Source organism: Musca vetustissima, unplaced genomic scaffold (genome assembly GCF_032173495.1).
Source record: "Musca vetustissima isolate MV318-11 ecotype Yass unplaced genomic scaffold, APGP_CSIRO_Mvet_v1 utg16282, whole genome shotgun sequence".
NCBI classification, from domain to species: domain Eukaryota; kingdom Metazoa; phylum Arthropoda; class Insecta; order Diptera; family Muscidae; genus Musca; species Musca vetustissima.
In genome coordinates, this window is record NW_026875941.1 from 34,756 (window position 1) to 61,882 (window position 27,127).

General features: G+C 33.2%; 2 non-coding genes across 2 annotated transcripts; one reads left to right on the forward strand and one right to left on the reverse strand.

The window, feature by feature from the left end:
* Positions 1-13,798: 13,798 nt before the first annotated feature.
* On the reverse strand, positions 13,799-13,870 carry Trnae-cuc (transfer RNA glutamic acid (anticodon CUC)). The gene has a single exon. It is a non-coding gene; the product is annotated as a tRNA-Glu (tRNA).
* A 501-nt stretch (positions 13,871-14,371) lies between these two features.
* Trnal-cag (transfer RNA leucine (anticodon CAG)) lies at positions 14,372-14,454 on the forward strand. The gene has a single exon. It is a non-coding gene; the product is annotated as a tRNA-Leu (tRNA).
* Positions 14,455-27,127: the final 12,673 nt, after the last annotated feature.

The window sequence follows — 27,127 nt, forward strand, 5'->3', positions numbered from 1 at the left end:
TGAAATAGACACATATTTACAGATTTACATTTAATTTAATTTTTGAGTTCTTACTGGGTCCTGATTTTCCTACCAAAACTTATAAATATTGGCCAGATTTTTTAGGTTGGACCTCATATAAGGGATTTTTCATAATTTGAATAGGTTTTAGAGTCTAAACGCAACCAGAGAGTCACGAGTCAGCGTCATACTTTTTCGCCTGCGTGAAAACCAAACGAAAGAGTTAGCGTTAGCGGCACAAAATGTCTATTATTTGTTTACATTTTCTGACAGAAAATTTTACGTTGTGCAAACCAAAATCAATTTATTATTTAATAAACAATAATGTCAAGGAATTTGGATATATTGATTGAAAAAATAATTTTTCTTCCATTTTATTAATAATTCATTAAAAAACATCCACAATCTTTGAAAATATTTGTTTTTTTAACAGTACTGTCATATGTTTTGATATAAATTCTCATTGAAATTTGGTAGCACTGTTGATTTTTACCTAAAATATGGCAACTCAATTGAGAGCAAGAGAGAAATTTTGAGTATGACGCTGAGCAAAAATGAATAAAATCTATTCTAGCGTCAGCCGTCGCGATTTCCCGTTGCCTATAAGAAACACACGGCAAACGACTGTCGCTGAGAGTCTAAACGCAACCATAGAGTCTAGAGTCAGCGACAGCCCTTTGCCGTGTGTTTCTTATAGGCAACGGGAAATCGCGACGGCTGACGTTCTCGTCTAGCGGCTTGACGCTAGAATAGATTTTATTCATTTTTGCTCAGCGTCATACTCAAATGTTCTCTCTTGCTCTCAGTTGAGTTGCCATATTTTAGGTAAAAATGAACAGTGCTACCAAATTTCAATGAGAATCTATATCAAAACATATGGCAGTGCTGTTAAAAAAACAAATATTTTCAAAGATTGTGGACGTTTTTTGAACGAATTAATAATAAAATGGAAGAAAAATAATTTTTTCAATAATTTTATCCAAGTTCCTTGACATTATGGTCTATTAAATAATAAATTGAATTTTGTTTGCACAACGTAAAATTTTCTGTCAGAAAATAAAAACAAATAATTGACATTTTGTGCCGCTAACGCCAACTCTTTCGTTTGGTTTTCACGCCGGCGAAAAAGTATGACGCTGACTCGTGACTCTCTGGTTGCGATTAGACTCTTACTCTAGACTCTATGGTTGCGTTTAGACTCTTAATCTCCCTAACAAAAATTATTAATATTGGCCAATGGCCCTACATGTTTCCCCCCATATAATGGTGTCACGGGTTTATGGGGTTCGGGCGCGTTACTCAACGAATTGATTTGTCAGGTTATCATAGGTTGTAAAATTTTCCTACCGAAAATTATGGATATCGGCACCGCCACATGTTCGGTATCATGAAATTTTAAACCTGAAGAAACTCGAAACAACAAGATTTACTCCTTGTTTAGGAACTACTTCCAGCTTATTATTAGACCTCGGATTTTGCATATTTGCATATTTTTTAATAATGAAGATATCGAAATTCTGATTGGACACAAATTCGTTTCAAAGGATTTATAATTATTTGAAGGGTTCATATTTTTTAATTTTTTGCATATTTGCATATGCACGAGATATGCAAAAAATATGCAAAATATGCAAAAAATATGCAAAATATGCTAGGTCGATATACAATAAATATGCAAAATATATGCATAAAATATGCAAAATATGCAAAATATATGCTAAAATATGCAAAATATTCAAAAAATATGCACGGTATGGTAGGTCGATATGCGATAAATATGCAAAATATATGCAAGAATATGCAAAAAATATGCACGGTATGCTAGGTCGATATGCAATAAATATGCAAAAATATGCAAAATATATGCAAAAATATGCAAAATATATGCAAAATATGCAAACATATGCAAAATATATGCAAAATATATGCAAAATATGCAAAAATATGCAAAATATGCAAAATATATGCAAAATATATGCAAACATATGCAAAATATATGCAAAATATGCAAAATATATGCAAAATATATGCAAACATATGCAAACATATGCAAAATATGCAAAAATATGCAAAATATGCAAACATATGCATTGTCGATATGCAAAATATGCAAAATATGCCAAAATATGCAAAATATGCAAACATATGCAAAATATATGCAAAATATGCAAACATATGCAAAATATATGCAAAATATGCACTGTATGCTAGGTCGATATGCGAGAAATATGCAAAAAAAATGAAAAATATGCAAATATGAGCAACATATTTCACATATGCAATCATTTTAATCAACAAAAAAAAAACCAGTGAGCGGAGCAGTATAGTCGGACGGGGCCGACCATACGATACCCTACACAACTACCACGAACTCTAACTTTCTGAGGATGTTTATTACTTAAAGGTGGGTCTAGGACCAATATTTCGCGGCGTTACAAACATTTGGGGCTGCACAAAGCTATAATACCCTGACAACATAGTTGTGTAGGGTATAAAAATTTCATGGTAGTTTTCGAATTTGTGTGCTTTCTTTATTATACCCTACACAACTATGTTGTCAGGGTATTATAGCTTTGTGCAGCCCCAAATGTTTGTAACGCCGCGAAATATTGGTCCTAGACCCACCTTTAAGTATACCGATCGTTATGTACCAATCTTCACGAAATTTTGCATGTAGGATGGGTTCTGGCCAATGAAGACCCCTATTGTTTTTGGGAAAGATCGGTTAATATTTAGGGGATGAAATGGACCAAATACTGAATTTTTGTCGGTTTTTCTGGTCGCTCCAGAGGCCGCAATTATGGCCCAAACACCGCGAATTTTTGCATGGAGAAGGGGATCGGGCCAGAGAATAAGCATGCATGTTTTGATAAAGATCGGTCAATATTTAGCGGGTCAAATGGGCCCTGACTTTTGTGTGAAAAATTACAAAATTTTTATTCTGGGGCGTATATACTTGCTCCTGAAGGACATATACTCGAGATGTTGATATTTTGTCCAAGATGAGTTGTTGACCTTCAAATTGATACCAATTATATGGCTGTATGTAACCCGATGCGGGAGTTATACGTAATTAAGTAAAGGTGACTATGTGCATATTTTTACTATTACTCCATTAGAGGACGGAAATGTCGCACTGATAGCTTTGAAATTGTACATGAACTTCCGATTATGGTCAAGGACGACGCCTATAGTTTTCGGTGAAGTTGAGATTTCATTCAGGGGGTGCAATGAACCAAAAACTTTAATTTTGTCAGATTTTCTAGTCGCTCTAGAGTCAATTATTATATGCAGAACATCACATATTTTACAAGGTGAAGGGGATCTGATCAAATACTTACAGCGGCTGTTTAGATGTTGATCGGTCGATTTTCCGAGAGTCAAATCAACCAAAACCTAAAGTGACCAATTTTTTATTTTATGGTGTAAAAATTCACTTCAATAAAAAATATTTTGGAAAATATGCAAATATGGAGTTGTTGATCTAAAATCGGTAAAAAGGGTGCAAATATCACGAAATATTGCTTAGGCTCAGAATATAGAACCGCCGAAAGTGTGCTTTTCGTGGTAGTTGTGTAGGGTATCATATGGTCGGCCCAGTCCGACTATACTGCTCCGCTCACTGGTTTTTAACCTATAGAAATCTAATTGTGTATGTATGCGTTTCATGGTTCAACTGTTAGATTTTTGGGGCATTATGAAAAATTTGCTAAATATATGTATAAAACATGCAAACATATATAACCGTTATATGGCGATATACTAAAACGTGGACCGATATATTCCATTTCCAATACCAAACATCCTAGGAGTAATAATAATATATGTGCAAAATTTCAAAGTTCTATCTTTAATATTGCGACCTAGCATACCGTGCATATTTTTTGCATAATTTGCATATTTTTGCATATTTTGCATATTTTTGCATATTTTGCATATGTTTGCATATATTTTGCATATTTTGGCATATTTTGCATATCGACAATGCATATTTTGTATATTTTTTGCATATATTTATCGCATATCGACCTAGCATACCGTGCATATTTTTTGCATATTTTGCATATTTTTGCATATTTTGCATATTTTTTGCATATTTTGCATATTTTGCATATTTTTTGCATATATTTTGCATATTTTTGACATGACCCCAAATATCGATCAATTAAAGCATGAAACGCCTAAATACAAAATTTGAGTCCAATCGGAGAAAGCATAAAAAATATGCAAAAATCCGAGGTCTACTTATTATCTAGTCCATCAACTTGGGCAAGCGTGGGTAATGATCTTAAGCCTTCAGTGTTCGCTTAAACGAATTAGAGCCGGATGGTCCAGGACTCGGAGTGTAGCTGATTTTATTGAAATTAAATTGAGCTTAAGTACTACTTATGAGAAGCAAGATACTCGTCTAGTATTGGTTGTATGATAAGGTATTAATATCAGTGATGTAGTTTTTGGTACTATTTACAAAATATTTACATAGTTAACCGTTAATTTCAAATGTTTAAAACAGAGTTGCATTTTAGTATTTAAATGATCAATAAAACGTATGTGTTTATACTATAGTAATTAAAATATGAATAAGACTAGAGTTGATCCGCTTCAAACCGCATTTACCCCCCGATGTTGCTGTTATTTGGTATAAAGGGTTCTTGAAGGCTGACGTACATATTTTTTATCGAAAATAATTATTATAGACCTATATATTCGCATAGACTACATATGAAGGCACCTATCCAATTTTTCTGTATTATTAAGGTTTTAACCGAATTTTTTCATCGAAGTGGCTTCATCGGATTTCTGCTGAATAAAAATAAATCTTTTCAGAAATTATTCATTATGTTCCCACTGAAAACCCAATAACATCTCATTACAGCAAATTCGTGTGCAAAATCCTCGAAATAACGAAAATCGGTGGGTAATATTATATTTGAGGCTATAACTAAAACTGAAGTAGCCAATATTCGGCTTGCCTACAAACAAAAGACACTTCTATGTTGAATTGTTATATATTCCAATTTGAAATGAAAAAATCTAATATAAGCTCCAATGTATGGTGAATAATATAAAAAGCTTAAAGCTCCCGTAATGTTATTCTCCTCCCTCATGGAAAGAGTTTGAGCGTATCGATGTAAAAACTTATGTAAATCTCACTTTATTAGATAAAGAATTCAGATGCTACCAGAGAACAAAATATGCTAACACTATAATCAGACATTTTAATCACAAGACTCATGGTTAGATTAAAAATTCAAATAGAGATTTAATACTTGTTTTACATCTCACACAACTAGAAATTGCTACTTTGAACAGTTTCAAAATAATTTTAAAAAATAATTACATTTATTTTTCAAACACTTAAACATATTTGTTGAACATAAAAATTTCATCTACATCACACCTCATTCGGCTTAGTTTTTGCCTTATAAAACTTTCGTATCCTTTGGGGACGATATCAACAAATGCAATCATTAGCATCATACATTTCGAGTACATGACGAGACACTTGACAGCTAAGTGTTGGCAACATTCAACAGACAGACATACCATAAGTGACATTCGAAGATTTACGTCCAACCATTCAGGAAGAACGAACGGACGGGCGAACACACAGAGGACATTAAAGCTTGTTGCATGCATGTTGTTCATTAAAGGACAACTGACATACATGCAGACACACTCATACTCATTCTATTGTTGTTGTTGCGATGAAAATTCAAGGGTAGGCAAAATATCTACATGCATAATCATACATACAAAAGGCATACACAAATAGCACGTGGGTGTTGGGTATAACATATATTTGTATACAGACATTAAAATTGAATATATAATCGTTAGAAGTGCAACAATACAATGTGTGAAAATAATATTTTATTCCCAATAATCTACCTAAAAAATCACCCTTTATAATACTCGCAATAATGGGTGATTTTTAGCTATTATCGACGAAGTTCATTTTTGGTTCAATGGGTACGTAAATATGCAGAATTGTCCCCTTTGGAGTGAAGATCAACCAGAAGCAATGCAAAACCTACCAACGCATCTAGAAAATGTTACCAGGGGATGCGGTTTATGGACTGATGGTATCATTGAATCCTACTTCGTCAAAGATGCTTCGAAAGATTAAATAATTTTCTTACATTAAATTATATGAGGTTTTATGTAAAGTAACTTCGGGTAATGTGGACCACCATTTTCTTTTTTTGATATTGTGGGCGTAACAACGGTAAAAAATAAAAACAAAATTGTTTTCACAACATATTTGTTGTCTAAATATATTCCAGGTCAAACATTATATGGGCAATATTGCCAATTTTTTAATATTCCATTTTCAAAAAATCAGCTTTTTTGTTTTTGTGGCACATCAATGATTTTTGGTACACATATAGAGAAAAATGTTCTGACTCCAAAACCGTTCGCGATCAAATTTTTGGTTGAGGCGCGCAAAAGTTTTCTAGGTTTTAATTTTGGGCATAAGAAAAAAATCTTAAAATTACGCCGTTTATTATATTGACCAAAAACGTTGATATATATCTTCCTCCGTAAAATAAGATTATGAATATATTATAATAATCACGATAAAGTTGCACATATTCGCGAAATATGAGAAAAATGAAAAAAATATAGCAGATTACATCAATATTTTCAATATATTAATGACATACACACACCTAAAAAATAATTTAAAAATATCTACATAATCTAAACACCATGATTCGAAAAAATAATGTCATCATATTTATTTTTTTAATTGTATACAAGAAATTTCAGAAAAAAATTTGGGGTTATTCTGCTATTTTACCTGAATTTCGCCGAAAAATTGACATATATAATAATAATCACCTTTTGCGTATAAGTATACGCCTTGCGGATTATATCAAGAGCCTTCCCATAAATCTTAGAATTCTATAAATAGGAATAAATCTTAAAATAAAATAATATTATAAAATATACATTTTAAATTGCGTGTAAATCGCGTAATTCTCAAAATCATTTGATGCGCATGCGGTTTCAAGGAAGTACTGAAGTTTATCTTCCAATCCATATATATTTTGCGAAATTTCAATTGACGGCTAAGATGTGCCACACGTTACATTGAAGTACCCAAAAAATCGTAAAACGCGAATAATTCCCGAAAACTCCATATGCCATTAAAGCGCATCCGATTTCGGTGTGCACCCTAAAAAAATACATCGATCTATACCGATTTCAATGTGGTCCATTAAGAACCATGGATGTGCCAGCTCACACTATTTTTGAGATAAATTGCGTCTAAATCGCGTAATTCTCAAAATCATTTGATGCGCATGCGGTTTCCAGGAAGTACTGAAGTTTATCTTCCATTCCATGTATATTTTGCGAAATTTCATTTGACGGTTAAGATGTGCCGCACGTTACATTGAAGTACCCAAAAAATCGTAAAACGCGAATAATTTCCGAAAACTCCATATGCCATTAACGCGTATCCGATTTCGGTGTGCACCCTAAAAAAATACATCGATCTATACCATTTCAATGTGGTCCATTAAGAACCATGGATGTGCGAGCAAAATCTATTTTTGAGATAAATTGCGTACATCTCTCTTTCGGCTGAAGTTTTTAAAGTTCTCTTTTCGAAAAAGATCAAAATCCGTATGAGGTCATTTATTGAAGCGGAAATTATACACAGAAAACGCAAATAAATCCGCGATATTTTCAAAAACATTTTTTGCCAAATTTCGTGTTTTTGGAAGACCAGTTCCCGCCGTTCTAGTAGATGGATTTTCACGAAGAAGATTTTATATCATCCGAAACGTAAAAAACCTTATTGATCGCGGGTACCCATATCATTCAGTTGACAGATCTAAAAATTTGGCCCGAAAAATAGGTTTTTTAGAAATTTGATCGCACAAAATTCGCACCTTCTGATGAGTATTACTCTGAAGCTGTTCATACTACATACACAAAATACATATCAAATTACGCAGATTCGCGACTACAATAATCTTATAATCGATATTTATAAATTCCTGTTTGCGTATTAAAGCTAGAAGTAAAATTAAAAAAACACTCAAAATCGAGCTTCAAAATGTCAGCATCATTTAAAGGTAGATGCAGTTAAAATTTTGAAAAATGAAACATAAGGGGCGTAGTCCCCATTTTGTTGGCTTCCAGTTTTATTTTGACACGAAGACCGTGCAATGAGTGGCTTAGTCACAAATCGATAGAGAACATAAAAAAACTGGTTCGCCTCAACGTCTTTTTACACATTATTTTACATTAAAGTAGACACAGCTTCCACCAAAATAAAGTTTGGAGGTCAATATCATGAACAGTTTGCAACGACAGATCAATTAACCCAAAACTATTCACTTTATACCATATACTTAAGTAGTTCCCGAGTTATAAAGGGGTGAACCTCCGCTTCAGCTATGTTAAAAAATTGGCAATATTGCCCATATATAGCATTTCCACATTAAATGAAACCTTTTACAAATTAAATGAACCCTTTTCCAAATTAAATGAAACCTTTTCCAAATTAAATGAAACCTTTTCCAAATTAAATGAACCCTTTTCCAAATTAAATGAACCCTTTTCCTAATTAAATGAAACCTTTTCCAATTGAAATGAAACCTTTTACAAATAGAATGAAACCTTTTACAAATAGAATGAAACTTTTTCCAAATTAAATGAAACCTTTATTCTTATCTAAGGAAATATAATATTTGCAGTAATTTTAAACCAATAATTGAAAATTAAATCAAAGAATATTAACAACTGTAGTTGTATGGCTATGTAATTAACATAAATATTCTTTAATTCGGTGTGATTTCATTTAATATCTTTACTACATAAAACTAAATAAATAGTAATACAAACAGGGGTATTTCTTGACATTTTAATAAATAAATATTTAAGAACAAGAATTGAATACCCGGTCCTAAATGCGAAATACATATTTGACTTAATAAATTGTTGACGATAAGGTAACTGCTTATCTTAATGAAGGGGTTCCCGACTTGCAGCTTGTGGGATTTTCAAAACCATGTCCATAACGTAGTTAGAACAATCTTGCCGAGTAAGCTTTTGAATACTTCGCTCGATTACATCAACAATGTTATGTTCCATTGAAACGTCACACAGCTCTGCTCTTGGACATAATTTTTTTATTTTTGAAAATGCATTTTCGATTGGATTTAGCATTGGAGAATAAGGCGGAATTTAAGGTTGCATCTTTTGGATTCGATCAAATTTTTTATGTCATGTCGCTTTTGTATTTGAGCGTTATTTTCCAACTCTGGATTGATTTTCTCAAAAAAAATGTCTATAAATAATTTAAATCTGTCTGCATTGACACTGGAATTAGAAACGATTGTGTGATGTATAACTCCCGCGTTGTTTATTGCTGCAATTATAGAGACATTACGACCTCTGACCGTAGGTAACACAATGTGTGCTCTTGTTCCTTGTTTTGAACGGGCTTGGGTTCTTCGTATGTGAAGATTAAATCCACACTCATCAATGAATATTAATTTTTCTCCTTGTTGGGGTATCCATTTTGTAAAGTCTTGAGCATATTTTTGTCTCAAGCCTAATATTCTGGAGTCATTCTTTCGTTCTATTTCAATAGAGGCCATCTTCAACGTAATTTTTAATTTCCGTAATCCATATTCTATGCAGCTTGTGGAAATATTTATATCATTTTCTCTCAACAGTTTAGTTTTTATGGCTTTGAGGGTAATTCCAGGTTGACTTTCTATATAGAACTCGATCAGACTAAACATGTGGTGTCAACAACTTAGTTCTATTTCCTCCACGCTTATTTTCCTTCATTCATTAAGATAAATTCATAAATTCATTAAGATAAGCAGTTACCTTATCATCAACAATTTATTAAGTCAAATATGTATTTCGCATTTAGGACCGGGTATTCAATTCTTGTTCTTAAATATTTATTTATTAAAATGTCAAGAAATACCCCAGTTTGTATTACTATTTATTTAGTTTTATGTAGTAAAGATATTAAATGAAATCACACCGAATTAAAGAATATTTATGTTAATTACACACCCATACAACTACAGTTGTTAATATTCTATGATTTAATTTTCAAATATTGGTTTAAAATTACTGCAAATATTATATTTCCTTAGATAAGAATAAAGGTTTCATTTAATTTGGAAAAAGTTTCATTCTATTTGTAAAAGGTTTCATTCTATTTGTAAAAGGTTTCATTTCAATTGGAAAAGGTTTCATTTAATTTGGAAAAGGGTTCATTTTATTTGGAAAAGGGTTCATTTAATTTGGAAAAGGTTTCATTTAATTTGGAAAAGGTTTCATTTAATTTGGAAAAGGGTTCATTTAATTTGTAAAAGGTTTCATTTAATGTGGAAATGCTATATATTTGTCTATAAAAATGTTATTGCATTATATTTCAAAAAACTCTAAACTGAGAATAAAAATAACTTGGCGGGTAATGTGAACCAGTATGTGTGAGTAATAAGGATCAGTTTTGGAATAGCCTCATGTTTTGGAATAGCCCCCATTTAAGGGTACCGCCCCATTTGCGGTATTTTGAAGGTCTTTGCTTCATTATTCAACCGAAGCACCTGAAATTTCGCATATCCAGTTTTCAGAGGATAGAATACCTCCTCGCATATTAAATGCGTCTGTGTTTCAAACTCGTCTTCATGTAAAGGTCCCAATTTTTATAGTGGTCCACATTACCCGACATTGAATATTTTTATTAAAAACTAATTATCGGCTTCAAAAATGAATTAAAATTAAAGATTACCGATTGTAATTGCAGCGTAAACGTATATTTCTGTTAAAGAAACCAAGAAAACTACATATCTTCTGTATATACGAGAAAAACAAAGTGTTGGACTATTTTGCAAAAACGTTCGACTATTGTGCTAAAAAAAAATTTCAAATCACACTTTTACAATCAGTGCTACATTTTCTACTACTAAATTTTCAACATTGCAATTATTTATTAAAAACCAAGTTTGACGTTTGTTTTCACTAATTAGGAAAACATTTATCAAGGCGGCATTGACATATTTCAAACATTTTCTTAGATATGGGGGGGGGGGGGTGGTCCACATTAGACGCATAGTCCACATTACCCGAAGTTACTCTATTTTTCTAAATTGAATATCATATTTGTATACCTTACTTATGGCTAATGAGGGTATATACACTTTAATACGCTGAAAATATGCCTCATCCAAATATTGGATTTAGCCCCAAGTTTCCGTTTCAGACAATTTAGAGTCGATTTACAAATGTCCATCCGTCGATCTGTATGACCGACTGGTGCAATAACGCTCGAAGAGAGTACCCGATTTAATCCAAACTTTGCACATCATAATATTTCTTCCAAAGTTTGAAAATACCTTCTGGTATTTACCTCACAAAATTGTCAAATTGGAGCTAAAAATTCGTTTTAAAATATCATGCAATCGAACTATCCGATTTGAACCAAACTTTGCACAATATCCGAATCCGAAGATGGGATAAATTTTTCCACTGGCTATGGTATGGTCCAAATTTTCAATTTTTTAAATCCAACATCGAGTGAGCGGACTATGCGATTTGAACCAAACTTAGCACAACCTTTTATGTTTATCAAGCCTAGATCAAGTCCAAATATGAGACCCATTGGTCCACTCTCTGTGGTGCCTCCCCCACAAATGGTCACAATTTTCAATATTTGGATTTTTAATCCAGTATCAGCCGAAAGGCATGTCCGATTTGAACCAAACTTTGCACGACCTATTATGTTCATCAAACCTAGATCACGATATAGTCAACATCTATACTAATAGAAAAGTAAAGTGAATGACTGACTGATTCACTGACTGTCTTAAAGATTCATCAACGCCCAGACTTACGATTTCGAAGCATGTGAATGGATAGAGCTAAAAACATGAAATATGACATGCAATTTTAGGTTGAGAAATAGGGTCGCTATAAGGAGGTGGTTTTGAAAGGGTGTACTCATGTATACGAAAAGTACTAAACTGTACTAAGTTTGGTACAATGTGAATTTGGAGAAACGGATAGAGCTGGAATCCTGAAATTTTATATCAACATTGCCATCAGAGTGTAGGATAGCGATATGTAGGTAGTTTTGGAAATTGTTACTTATGTATACGAAAAGTACTATATGATACTATATTTGGTACAATTAGGATTTAGGTGAACCCATAGAGCTGGAACACTGACATTTGGAGTTAAGATAATTGTTGAGGTGTAGGATTGGGCTATGTAAGAAGTTTTGAAAATTAGTACTTATGCGTACCAATTGGTACTAAATTTGTTACAATTTGACTTTTTGATTGAACAGATAGCGGTGGGATCCTGAAATTCAGAGATAGGGTACTAAATTTGTTACAATTTGACTTTTTGATTGAACAGATAGAGGTGGGATCCTGAAATTCAGAGATAGGGTTACTGTTGAGTTGTAGGATTGGGATATGTTGGAAGTTTTGGAAATTTGTAGTAAATGGTACCAATTTTTTTTTAATTAATATTTCATAAACTGTAATTCCTAAGACCTCCACAAACAATATGCTGAGGGTATATATCTGTCGGCAATACCGACTGACACGCTTTTTCTTATTTTATTATCGTCATATATGCAAAGTTGCAAGACTTCAATTAAGGGGACCCCCTATTCTGGGTTTAAAAAAAAAAGATAATATTTTGTATTTTGATTTAATTCGAATCTACACTAATTCGAGAATGTCCCTATGAAATTACAAGTGAAAATCTCAACAACTCTTGAAGATATAGCCGATTTATTGTGCTAGCATCAAGTCACGGCAAGAGGGCTTCTCAAACTTTAAAGACATTCTTCTCCAAACAGCGTTTTTGCAAATGGCGGGCACGATAGCTCAAATTTTGGGGCGTTTCTCTGTGAGTGTATAGCTATCGTATGAACTAGGACAAATCAAATCGGTCAAGATCTTCCTTATTTTTAAAATTGGTTTGTAGTAAAAAATAGGCGATTTTCCAAATATACCTTATGGGGGGACCCCATTCTCGGTTTCAAAAAAATAATTTTTTATTTTGATTTAATTCGAACCTACACTAATTCAAGAATGTCCCTATACATTTTCAAGTCAAAATCTCAAAAATATTTGAAGATATAGCCAATTTAGCATCAAGTGGATGCCAGAGGGCTTCTCAAACTTTAAACGCATTTTTCTCCAAACAGCGTTTTTGGGAATGCCGGGCACGATAACTCAAAAACTAATAACCCAATCGATTTCAAATTTTGGGACGTTTCTCTGTGAGTGCATAGCTATCGTATGAACTAGGATAAAGCCAATCGGTGAAGAAAATGGGCGATTTTCCAAAAAAAAGTTTCAAAGTTCCGCCATTTTGTTAATTGTTGTGCGAAGTCAATAATCCTAGTTCATACCAGAGCCAGACATGTACTCTTTCTAACCCCGTTGGAATTCCGATGTTCCAGTGAGGAGTTATCATGCCCGCCATCAAAAATAAGGACTTTTCTTTAATCACAAAAAACAACAACAAAATTTTTTTGTAAATTATTTTTCTTCCTTTTTAAATCTTCAAATATATATGTGCAAAGTTACAAACCTTAACAAGCATAGGTATTCATTTACCAGCCCATTTAAAATCGTAAAAATAAAATGTCAAGAATGCCAGCCGGTTGAAAACCGTCGAAATTTAAAATGGAATATTATCCCCTATTTTAAAAATCATATCGTTCACGAATTTTTCTTACTTCTTAATTCTAATAATTCTGTAGAAAAATAAAAATAATTCATATAAAAAAATTTTCCCGTACCGGGAATCGAACCCGGGCCTTCCGGGTGAGAGCCGGATATCCTAACCACTAGACAATACGGGATAAATACATGCGCTGTTATTACTCAATATAACATGCATGTTTGTAAATATTTGTGTTGAACAATATCCGAAATAATTTTTCACTTTACTATATGCAATATGATGGTGTTACTAAAAATAAACAACATCTGTTGAAAATAAATTGTGTTTGTTTTTTGTTGGTACATTGCTGATTCTATTTTATGATACGAAGCATTTCATAAATTACAGTACACATATCAAACACACACACACACGCATAAAGAACTTTATGACCCCATAGCACTCAGTTAAATAGTGTCGATTTGTTGTTGCGTCGTTCTTTACAAACGAAATGTGCGTTAGAGGCAAAGATAAGTAGGTGCTCTTTAATAAGCATAGTTGTGGTTATTAATTAATATATTTAACAGCAAATTAATTTGTAATTTTGCCACAAACAATTTTAAATGAATGTGTGTGTATGTGTTTGTTTTAGACACACCACATTCGTTGAAATGTTGCTGTTGTCAACGGCAAGCAACAAGTCAGGATGGCCGAGTGGTCTAAGGCGCTGCGTTCAGGTCGCAGTCTACTCTGTAGGCGTGGGTTCAAATCCCACTTCTGACAAACCTTATTTTGTATTTTTTTTTTCATTTTTGTATTTTTACAGTGTAAATGTTAAGCGTGCTCTAATACGAATGGTAAATGTTTTTAAGGTGAAACTTCATTATTTTCTAAATGAAGCTTAATGACATATTGTGATATAAATATGATTTTTTACATAAAAATTTACAACAAAAGTGAAAACAAAATAATCTAGAAATGAAATGAATGGAGCAGGGTGAATGCATATATTATATTCTATACATTGTCATTCGGTTAGAAACCGCTCGAAATATTCATTCATAAAGTGTGCATATTGTTGAACATAAAAAAATAAAGGTGTAAGTTGTATTGTCGACATATAAATTCCCAATGACATATCGCTGTAATTTGATATTTCATTTTCTTTTGGCAGCAATTTATCATGGCATAACAACCATATAATAGTACTGATCGATTTTTACTATTTGACTGTGCACCTTATGGTGGAGAGTATAAAAAGTTCGTCTCAAGCGAACTTAACGATCTTTTTACTTGTTTTTATTGATATTTTTTAATAAATAATGATTCCAGAAATATGTTTAATCTTTTAAATAAAATTAGAGACAAAAGTGCACATTTATTAATTAAAAAATATAATACGAGACATGTTGTAAGGAAAATACCTAAGTCCGTGAAAACAGAAAAACTTAGTAACAGAAAAGGCTCTAAGTCCCAAAAAAGGTGTGTATCTCCGCAAATACTTATTTTTTTCATCTACAGATTTAAAATATGTACTTAAAGTTTTTGAGTTATCGTGCCAGCCCTTCGCAAAAACGCTGTTTCTTCAAAAATTGTTGTGATTTTCACTTGAAAATTTATAGAGACATTCTTGAGTTAGTGTAGGTTCGAATTAAATCAAAATACAAAATTAAAATTTTTGAAACAGAGAAGGGGGGAGGTGTCCCCTTAAAGTGGCAACATACATCCCTGCCGAGAATATACATATATCAATAAGTGCACATGTTTTCACATTGCCCCCATGTAATAATCCCGCTAATTTCATGGTTTTAGATGCATTTTCCAATATTAAAAGGTGTAATTTGGCATTTCAGGATTTTGGATTATTATGGGTCCATGTTTCGACATAAACCCCATATAAACGTCCCGCGCAATTTACGGTGTTTTGAGGCTTGTAGCCGCCTTCCCGAGGTCTGGAGTCTGGCATACATCTTCGCAGAAAAGCATCTGTGTTGGTCCATGTTTTGACATACACAGAAAATAACCTTTAAGCTATATTTTTATAATTTCATTCATAGTTAACAATAATAAAACTCGCTACTATTTTTTTCCAAAAAATTCAAAAATTTCATTAATCCCACTTCGCTCTGCTTTAGCACTATTTGCGCTAATTTTTCCTCTCTCTCTCTCTCTATCTTTTTTTGACAAAAACAAATTTATTCCCTTCAAGAAAAAAAACATCACCACCATTCAAAATCAATTTTTCCTCTCTCTCTCTCTATCTCTTTTCGACAAAAACAAATTTATTCCTCTCCGCCTCTCCACTTACTTGGAGTTTATTAGTTTTGCCTACTGTTTCTATTGCTAACTGCCGACTTTCCACTCACTCGATTTTGACTAACTTTGCATTCCATTATTTTCTTATATCTGACACTCTGCATTAATATTACAAAATTCGCATATGTATTTTCCAAATTATTTGGATATAAATGTTATATAAAATATTTCAAACGAGTGTTAATACAAACAACAATCCTATCCGAATGTTAAATATTGTATGTGGTTGATATAATGACGCAGAAAAGGAACATGTAAGTAAATAAGAAGACAATAATATACAAGACATATCGGGGAAGAAGAAAACATAAAATTAGAAAAGGAAAAATTTACAACAACCAAATTTGTTTTTTTTTTTCACATTCCCTGACAAGAAACCAGTAAGTAAATTTTTAATAATTACATTCATAAAATGCAAAAATCTCGACATTGTAAACACTTTCTGGACACTATTCATATAATACACGAATTATGTTTTTCTATGTTCCATATATAAAGGTCTCATCCAATGGTCGGTATTTTGGGGGGTTTAACCGTAAAGAAAATAATTTCTTCATAACCTTTTTTATTATAGATCAATGTTTGTAAGTACATATTGAAGTTCATAGTAAGAGATCAACCTTTTTAATGAAAGCCTTGGAAAGAACCAAGGTTTTACAGGTTCTTGTAAAGAACTTGCAGGTATTCCATAAAAATTTCATTCATAAAATTTTAAGATAGATTCTTCAAACATAAGAAATATAAATTTACAAGTAAAACCAGTAAGGAAAGTTCAAAAGTCGGACGGACCGACTATATGATACCCTTCACCACTATGGATACATGCAAGACATGTTAATATCTACAATATCCTGTAGATATAGAAATTTCGCATACATCAGTCGGGACCTAATTCAGTACTCTGTGCAAAATTTTGCTTCAATCGGACCAATATTGGAAGTTTGGTGCACAATTTACTTTAAATCAAACGAAACTATATATGGGAGCTATATCTAAATCTGAAGCGATTTCAACAAAACGTCGCATTCATCAATGACCTAATTTAGAACGCTGTGCAAAATTTTGTCTCAATCGGATAAATATTGGCAGTATGGTGCTCCATTTACATAAAATCGGACGAAACTATATATGACAGCTATATCTAAATCGGAACCGATTCCAACAAAATTTCGCATTCATTAGTCGGAACCTAATCTAGTACGTTGTGCAAAATTATGCTTCAATCGTACCAATATTGGAAGTTTGGTGCACTATTTACATTAAATCGGACGATACTATATATGGGAGCTATATCTAAATCTGACCCGATTTCAACAAAACTTCGCATTCATTAATCATGACCTAATTTAGTACGCTGTGCAAAATTTTGTCTCAATCGGATAAATATTGGCAGTATGTTGCTCCATTTACATAAAATCGGACGAAACTATATATATCATATTTAGATATAAATCTGAACCGATTCCAACAAAACTTTTCATAACTAATTCAATACTCTGTGACCTAATTCAGTACTCTGTGCAAAATGTTGCTTTAGTCGGACCACTATTGGGAGTATGGTGCACTATTTACATTAAATCGGACGAAACTATACATCGGAGCTATATCGGACCACAATTGGGAGTTTGATGCATCAATAAAAAATGGGACGAAAATATATATGGGAGCTATATCTAAATCTGAACCGATTTTCTCCAATAGGGTTCGTCCTTGGGCCAATTAAGTGACCTGTGCCAAATTTCATCCAAATCGGATCATAAATGCGACCTGTACTTTGTTAACAAAAATACATGGACGGACGGATGAACAGACGGACATGCATAAATAGACTCAGAAAGTGATTCTATGCATATTCGCAAAAGGAACCATGGGTCTATCTCGATTATTTTTGCCTGTTACAAACACATGCACAACGACACCACAGTGTAGTGAAGGGTATAAAAAAGGGGATTATAAGGGGACTACCTCTAAAAGGGCGAATATTAATAATTTTTTGGGGGGGGGGATGTTTGTTACCATATACGACTACAAAAAACCAAATTACAAAGAATTTGGCTGAAAAAGGCGTTCAAGAACCCCAAAATACCAATAATTAGGGTGTATATAAAAATGGACCTATATTTATTATTTATGGTGGAGAGATTTGCTACATAATAAGAACTCAAAGTACCAAATTTCAGTGAATTCGGTCGAAAAATGCGATCAAAACACCCAAAATACCGTAAAATTGGAGGTACCCTTATATGAGAGCTATCCGAAAATATGGACCCATATTTATAATTTTTAGTGGAGAGATTTGCTACCCAATAAGAACTCAAAGTACCAAATTTCAGCGAATTCAGTTAAAAACGCACTAAAGAACCTCAAAATACCGAAAATTGGGAGGGTACCCCCCATGGGAGCTATGCCTAAACGTGGACCGATTTTCTCCAATTTCAATAGGGTTCGTCCTTGGGTCAATTAAGTGACCTGTGCTTAATTTCATCCAGATCGGATCATAAATGCGACCTGTACTTTGTTAACAAAAATACATGGACGGACGGACGGACACGCATAAATCGACTCAGAAAGTGATTCTATGCATATTCTCAAAAGGAACCATGGGTCTATCTCCATTATTTTTGCCTGTTACAAACATATGCACAAAGACATAATACCCTGTACCACAGTGTGGTGACGGGTATAAAAATGCATCACTTCCCAAGTAATAAATTTGACCTATGGTGAATTTGTGCTTTTAGGTTCTTAATATACTCGCTCTCTGAGTTATACGGAATTTTCCACCACCAGAACATGACCTCGATTTTGTGTAATGTATTTAATTAAATCTATATTTTTAATCTTTGCTTAAAGTACGGCATTCCGACTTAAAAAAATAATTTTCAAAATCCTTATATAAATTTAACTTCAATAAAATTGAAACAATATTCTGGGAATTCCAAACATTTTTTCTTTATTGAAACGCCATCCATTTATGTAAAGCTTTGTGTCATTTTCCATACATACGAATCCTTTACATTGTTGTTTATATGTTCATATTTTGTGCATTTTCAACTTGTATTACATGCACGATGATAGGCTTTTGCTTGTACAGCTAATATCTAAATTCCAATGCTAATCTACATGCGAAAGTATATTAAAGAAATTTACAAGTTATTTCAAAGTTTTGTAAAACTTTTTAAGAATTGCTTAATAATGTTCAAGAATTCAATTATGATGCACTTAAATGGATACAAGTACAGAAGAAGAAAAAAACCAGTAAGGAAAGTAGTAAAGTCGGACGGGGCCGATTAACTGATACCCTTCACCACTATGGGTATATTAAACAGGACTTTTAACATGAAATTGGATGAAATAAAATATGTGATATTTAACTAAATGTGAATCTACCTAGATCTATCCATAAAGTATATAAATCGACTTCAAACAAATATAAATAGGTCATCCGTTGGGCTATGTCTGTACTTCTAGAAAACGCAACTACGTAATTCTATGCTCAATTTTGTAAATTGTGCAAAATTTGATGTCAATCTGACTACATGAGGAGTTTGATGCCCAATTTACTTGAAATCGGGCGAAAATATATATGGAAGCTATATCCAAATATTAAGCGATCTCAAACAAACATGCCACAGGTTAGGTTATAGTAATTTCAGAACGTTTTGCTCCTATCAGCCTATTGGTTCCTTGGTGCGTCAATTACTTAAAATCAATCTATAATAAAAGGGAACTATATCTAAATCTGGACCTATTTTCACGAAACAAGGCAGACATCACTCTAGGCTCAATTCAGTACGTTATGCCAAATTTCGTGCAAATCGAAAGATATATAGCGATTTTGGTGCACCATTTACATGAAATCGGACGAAACTATATATGGGAGCTATATCTAAATCTTGACCGATTTTCTCGAAACTTGCAGACATCTCTCTAGCCTCAATTCAGTACGTTATGCCAAATTTCGTGCAAATCGAAGGATATAAAGGGACTTTGGTGCACCATTTATATGAAATCGGACGAAACTATATATGGGAGCTATATCTAAATCTTGACCGATTTTTACGAAACTTGGCAGACATCATTCTAGACTCAATTCAGTACGTTATGCCAAATTTCGTGCAAATCGAAAGATATATAGGGACTTTGGGCACCATTTACATGAAATCGGACGGAACTATATATGGGAGCTATATCTAAATCTGCACCGATTTTCTCGAATCTTGGCAGACATCACTCTAGGCTTAATTCAGTACGTTATGCCAAATTTCGTGCAAATCGAAAGATATATAGGGACTTTGGGCACCATTTACATGAAATCGGACGGAACTATATATGGGAGCTATATCTAAATCTGGACCGATTTTCTCGAAACTTGGCAGACTTCACTCTAGGCTCAATTCAGTACGTTATGCCAAATTTCGTGCAAATCGAAGGATATATAGGGACTTTGGTGCAACATTTACATGAAATCGGACGAAACTATATATGGGAGCTATATCTAAATCTTGACCGATTTTCACGAAACTTGGCATACATCATTCTAGACTCAATTCAGTACGTTATGCCAAATTTCGTGCAAATCGAAAGATATATAGGGACATTGGGCACCATTTACATGAAATCGGACGGAACTACAGTGGTGGCCACAGAATTAAAACATTTACTGTGGTAAACATTTTTTGATCAGCCCTCGATTCGTTTGAAGTATTTTTGAAATTTTTTTAATTCAGAACACTTCGATATACTGCACTTAAGAGATTTAATGTGAAAATGGAAAACTATTGCATGCAATTTTTCCATAAATAACGGTTTTTATGAAAATACATCAACTTTGAAGTGGCCATATAATTAAAACATTGTGTGATTTTTTACTTTACTGCATTTTTTGAAAATATTTTTTAAAAAGCTCTTTAATTTAGTTAAATTATGTAAACTAAGCACCGAAAAAATCATTTACTGATAAAAAATTTTGAAAAAATCTGTAAAATCTATCAAAATTGCCAACAATTTGTACAGTACACCTTACATTCAGAAAATAACCCTTATTATAGAAAATAAAGGTCCGAATGCACCAGAAATTACTAGAATTAGTAGAAAACAATAAATAATTTTCAAAATAAATAAATATTGGAAATAAAAACTCAAAAAATTGGAATTAACCTAAAAGAACGATTCAATTTCGATAGCGTTTATTGAAGAAGGCTGGAATATTTTTGCTGTATGTGAGGAAATATCGATTGATATTGACATTTATTTTATCAAATCGATTGTTCGAGTAGTACAGAACATATTTCATCGGAAAAATATATCAGTCACAACAGAACGAACAGAGATCAACACCTATGTTGACGAGAAAACGTTTCTGGTACACAGCAGCATGTTTGATGGTTAACTCTTGACCCTTAAAATCTATTGAACATGACAATATTTTTCCAAAATAATATTTTTTGAGTAGAATAATGCCCATTTAATCTATTTTAGCCTAAAAGAAAGAAACATTTTACAATTTGACAAAAATTTAAAGTCTTGTGTCGAGCATCAAAAATGCTGCTGTGTGGCAGAAACTTTTACTCGTCAACATAGGCGTTGATCTCTGTTCTTTCTGTTGTGACTGGTATATTTTTTGATAAAATATATTCTGTACTACTCGAACAATCGATTTGATATAATAAATACCAATATCAATCGATATTTCCTCACATACTGCAAAAATATTCTGGCCTTCTTCAATAAAGGCTATCGAAATTGAATCGTTCTTTTAGGTTAATTCCCATTTTTTTGAGTTTTTATTTCAAATATTTATTTATTTTGAGAATTATTTATTGTTTTCTACTAATTCTAGCAATTTCTGGTGCATTCGGACCTTTATTTTCTATAATAAGGGTTATTTTCTGAATGTAAGGTGTACTGTACACATTTTTGGCAATTTTGATAGATATTGCAGATTTTTTCAAAATTTTTTATCAGTAAATGATTTTATCGGTGCTTAGTTTACATAATTTAACTAAATTAAAGAGCTTTTTTAAAAAATATTTTCAAAAAATACAGTAAAGTAAAAAATCACACAATGTTTTAATTATGTGGCCACTTCAAAGTCGATGTATTTTCATAAAAACCGTTATTTATGGAAAAATTGCATGCAATAGTTTTCCATTTTCACACTAAATCTCTTAAGTGCAGTATATCGAAGTGTTCTGAATTAAAAAAATTTCAAAAATACTTCAAACGAATCGAGGGCTGATCAAAAAATGTTTACCACAGTAAATGTTTTAATTCTGTGACCACCACTGTATATATGGGAGCTATATCTAAATCTGGACCGATTTTCTCGAAACTTGGCAGACATCACTCTAGGCTTAATTCAGTACGTTATGCCAAATTTCGTGCAAATCGAAGGATATAAAGGGACTTTGGTGCACCATTTATATGAAATCGGACGAAACTATATATGGGAGCTATATCTAAATCTTGACCGATTTTCACGAAACTTGGCAGACATCATTCTAGACTCAATTCAGTACGTTATGCCAAATTTCGTGCAAATCGAAAGATATATAGGGACTTTGGGCACCATTTACATGAAATCGGACGGAACTTTATATGGGAGCTATATCTAAATCTGGACCGATTTTCACGAAACTTGGCAGACAAAATTCTAGACATAATTCTAAATGATTAGGCTGTACCAAATTTCGTGCAAATCGAAAGATATATAGGGACCGTTTACATTAAATCGGTTAAATATATATATGGGAGCTATATCTAAATCTGAACCGATTTTTCCCAATTTCAATAGGGTTCGTCCTTGGGCCGAATAAGTGACATATGCTAAATTTCATCCAATTCGGATCATAAATGCGACCTGTACTTTGTTTACAATTTAACATGCACAGACGTCTGTCTGACATGCATAAATCGACTCAGAAAGTGATTCTATGCATATTCTCAAAAGGAACCATGGGTCTATCTCGATTATTTTTGCCTGTTACAAACATATGCACAAAGACATAATACCCTGTACCACACTGTGGTGAAGGGTATAAAAACTTACATACACATAGTTCAACATATATTTTAGAACATACATCATAACTCCAAAACTTGATGTTTGCACTTCTGGGTTGCTAAATTATGCAGAAAGGTATCCCACCGCTCAAAATCTTATTGCACAGTGATATTAATGAACAACAAAATCAATTGTATTAATCAAAATCGGAAAGTACTGGGCCCAAAGGTAGTCCGAGGTAGCTTACCTTCGAACTTGCCTTGGCCAAATTTACATAATTAACCACAATTCCTTGAAGATATTAGATGCTATTCACAACAATTGTTAGTAGATAATGCAACATTTAGTAGTAGATAATCAAAGCCTCATTGCTGTACAAGCCATGGTGTTAAATAAAAACAGCATTTTGAAAAATTATACAACAGCGACATCTATGAATATTGTATCGTTTTTTTTTGTAGAGCTTTCAAAGAAAAAGCTTTGTGTAAGAGATGCGCCAACATGTTAAGAGAATACATTCATGACAATTGGCAAACATATCACCAGGTGTGCAACAGAGATGGAAATTTTCATATATATATATTTTTGTACGAAAAAGTGTAACATTTGCGTTTTCTTAATAACTAAGAAAAAATTAACAGAACATAGTTGCTTGACAAAAATTAGTTTAAAACCTAACATGAAAAAAAAATATTTTTTATAGTACGTTTACATTGTATCGGATTTCGTTAACCCAGTGAGTTTTAATTGTCAATTCCCCTGTATATATGTCAAATAAGTCCTCATAAAGTAGGTCAGCCTTAAAAAAAGATCGAATGTACATTTTGTTTAATCCACGCCTATAACATCTTGAAGCAAGACAGTTTGAAAAAATATTTTATTAAAAAATCCACGCCCATGACGGCTTGAAGCAAGACAGCTTGAAAAAAAATTTTCTTAAAAAATCCACGCCCATGACGGCTTGAAAAAATGTTGTTTAAAAAATCCACGCCTGTGGCAGCTTGAAAAAATATTTTCTTAAAAAAATCCACCCCTTTGGCAAATTAAACCCAGTGAGCGGAGTAGTATAGTCGGGGCGACCATGCGGTACCCTACACAACTACCACGGAACTCTAACTTTCTAAGGATATTTTTTCCGAGCCTGGGCAATATTTCGTAATAATTGCACCCTCTGGCCCGATTAGAGGTCAACAGCACTTCTTCCTTGCACGGACATATTTTCCGAATATTACTAATATTTAGTACAGCCCTTCTAATTACTTGTCCAGATTACCTTGACCGAAAATTATAGGCGTTGACTATACCAGAATCCCCATGGAAAATTTCAAAGCGATCAGCGCTATACTTCCGCCCTCTAGTGTGGTAATGGGTTACTAAATAATATCTGAATACGTAAGCACCTGTAAATATTTAAGTGTAACTCCCACATCCGAGTACATACGACAATATAATTGGTATCAATTAAAAGGTCAACAAGTCATCTTGGATATACTATCAGCTTCTCGGGTAAATGTAGAATACAAATTTTCCAATTTTTCACACAAAAGTCAGGGTCCATTTGACCCGCTAAATATTGACCGATCTTTATAAAAACAGGCATGCTAATTCTTTGGCCCAATCCCCTTCTCCATGTAAAAATACAATGTTTGGGCAATAATTGCGGTCTCTGGAGCGACCAGAAAATCAGAAAAAATAACGTTTTTTGACCATTTCATTCCTTAAATATTAACCGACCACTATTTGGGGTCTTCCTTGGCCAGAACCCATTCTACATGCAAAATATCGTGATGATTGGTCCATAACATTGGCCCGTATAGTGTTTACAAATTATAATGGACAGACGGACGGGCGGACACACATGTCTAGATCGACTGAGCTAGTCGATATATGACGATCGGTATACTTAAAGGTGGGTCTAGGACCAATATTTCGCGGCGTTACAAACTCTTGGGGCTGCACAAAGCTATAATACCCTGACAACATAGTTGTGTAGGGTATAAAAATATTTTTTGAGAATATGAAATTCTACCAAAAATACGAAATTTCGTACAAATAGTCCATGCTATTTTCATCCCCTATTTGATTTTTGGCACACTAAGAGAAACACCCTGATTTTGAATTTACTTTCTCCAGCCGAAAATCATCCAAACAAACACACGCACAGATGTTGGAGTCAGCACATTGTCAGTACTCTTCTGGCGATTTTGGAGATGAGTACGAAAACAACAATTGTTTCGTTTGTCTGGCCAATTCAATTCAATGCCACCACTGAAACCTGGGGGAGCAACTACATCTGCTGCTCAGATTGTTTTATTTGCTGATTGTCAATGGGGGCTGCGGCGAATGGAGCAAAAATGATTTCTAAGCTGATTGTCAGTATTCAGTAATGCCGCAAACGACGAGGAGGAATTGAGTAAACGCGCGTCACAAAATTATCAAAAATAAAAGTGGAATAGAAAAAACAAAGATACGGAAACATTCACACACACGGACTCCGAACGCAAACACTCAATTCCAGGGCATTGAAACTGTGCGGGATAAAAGGATTAAAAATCGTAGAATTATAAAAAACAAAAAGAAGAAGAAAATTTAGAATGTGAAGTTATGTGAAATCAATTGTAAAACGTGAAATTTCGAAGTGAGTTTTTTGAAGTGTGCAAAAAATTTTCTATATAAAAAAAAATTCAAATAAAAAATATATTCCATTCAATACATTACTGATAAAGAAGAAAAAGTCACCAATCCATTTCGACCAATCACATTTATTTGCTCAAATGGTGTTATGTTAATAATCTCAGCTCGAAGAAAATATAAAATAAAATTAAAAAAAAAAAAAAATTAATAGTAATAACAACAAAAACATCGCGTAAGAAAAAGAACAACATCTTCTTTAATGGAAATCACGTGAACTGTTGGAGATAATAAATAAATCGGTGGATGATGCCGATAACATCATTCTATACAGTCCATTGCTACCCCAGAGATGACGTCTTAGTGCTGTGCATTCTAGTAAAAACCCCACCAAATGCCACATACAACAACACACACCTCCGTCCAATCCACAAGCCAATATTCTGGTTCCCAAATGTAGGGTAAACATCATGGGAGGGGCGGTTGGGTGAGTGTTTGCATTGCGGGTTGGCAGCAGCAGCTTGTTTATAGAGAGTTATATAGGGAGGAAGAAATATATATTTTTTTCATTGGAATTTTCATTATCTCAAATATTATGAGCTCTCACCAGATCGATGTATAATAAACAGTTTTATTATTAATTTTTTTTTTTCAATTAATATTTTTTATTACTATTAATCTTCTTCACATAAGTGTGTTAAGATATAGTGCTAATTAACTGATGTGTTCCATGGCAATGAAATAGTTGCCATTACTACCCTGTCAGCCATCCGCCCCCAGCTCTGTGGATCAGCTATCAGCCAAAACACCTCTTGGCTGTGAATTTTGACGTTTCATTTCGTTGTGGTTTGGTTTGGCTTCCCTTAATTACATCAACGCCATTTGATATCTATTACGACAGCAGATAAATGCCAATATAAACAAACAAAAAAGGCAAGACCGACAACAACAACAAAATAATTTAATCGAATCGAATGCACAGATATGTATTTGTTTGTAATCGTCAAAATAGCAATTGGTATAACCGATAGAAGTGATGAACATAGGTCTTGCCCGCGAAATGTGAGTGGTTCGAGAGGTGGTGGAAATGTAAATAGAAATGATGAAAAAGGATGACTATTGTCATTTAAATTTCCGAATAGTTTTATAAAATAATTTTTGGAAAAAACTTCTGTTTTATCTATAAGAGGGCAGTTCGAAAAGTTATTAGCCTAGCACAAAAAGCGAGGTATCAACAGAAAAAGATAAGTGTTTTGGAAATTTCCATGTCTGTTATGAGCACATGTTAAAGTTTCTTTCGATCTGACAACTCCTTCACACAGAAACAGGTGTTCAAAAAAAGGACCCATCCGCAATTTTTATACCCTTCAACACACTGTGGTACAGGGTATTATGTCTTTGTGCATATGTTTGTAACAGGCCAAAATAATCGAGATAGACCCATGGTTCCTTTCGAGAATATGCATAGAATCACTTTCTGAGTCGATTTATGGATGTCCGTCA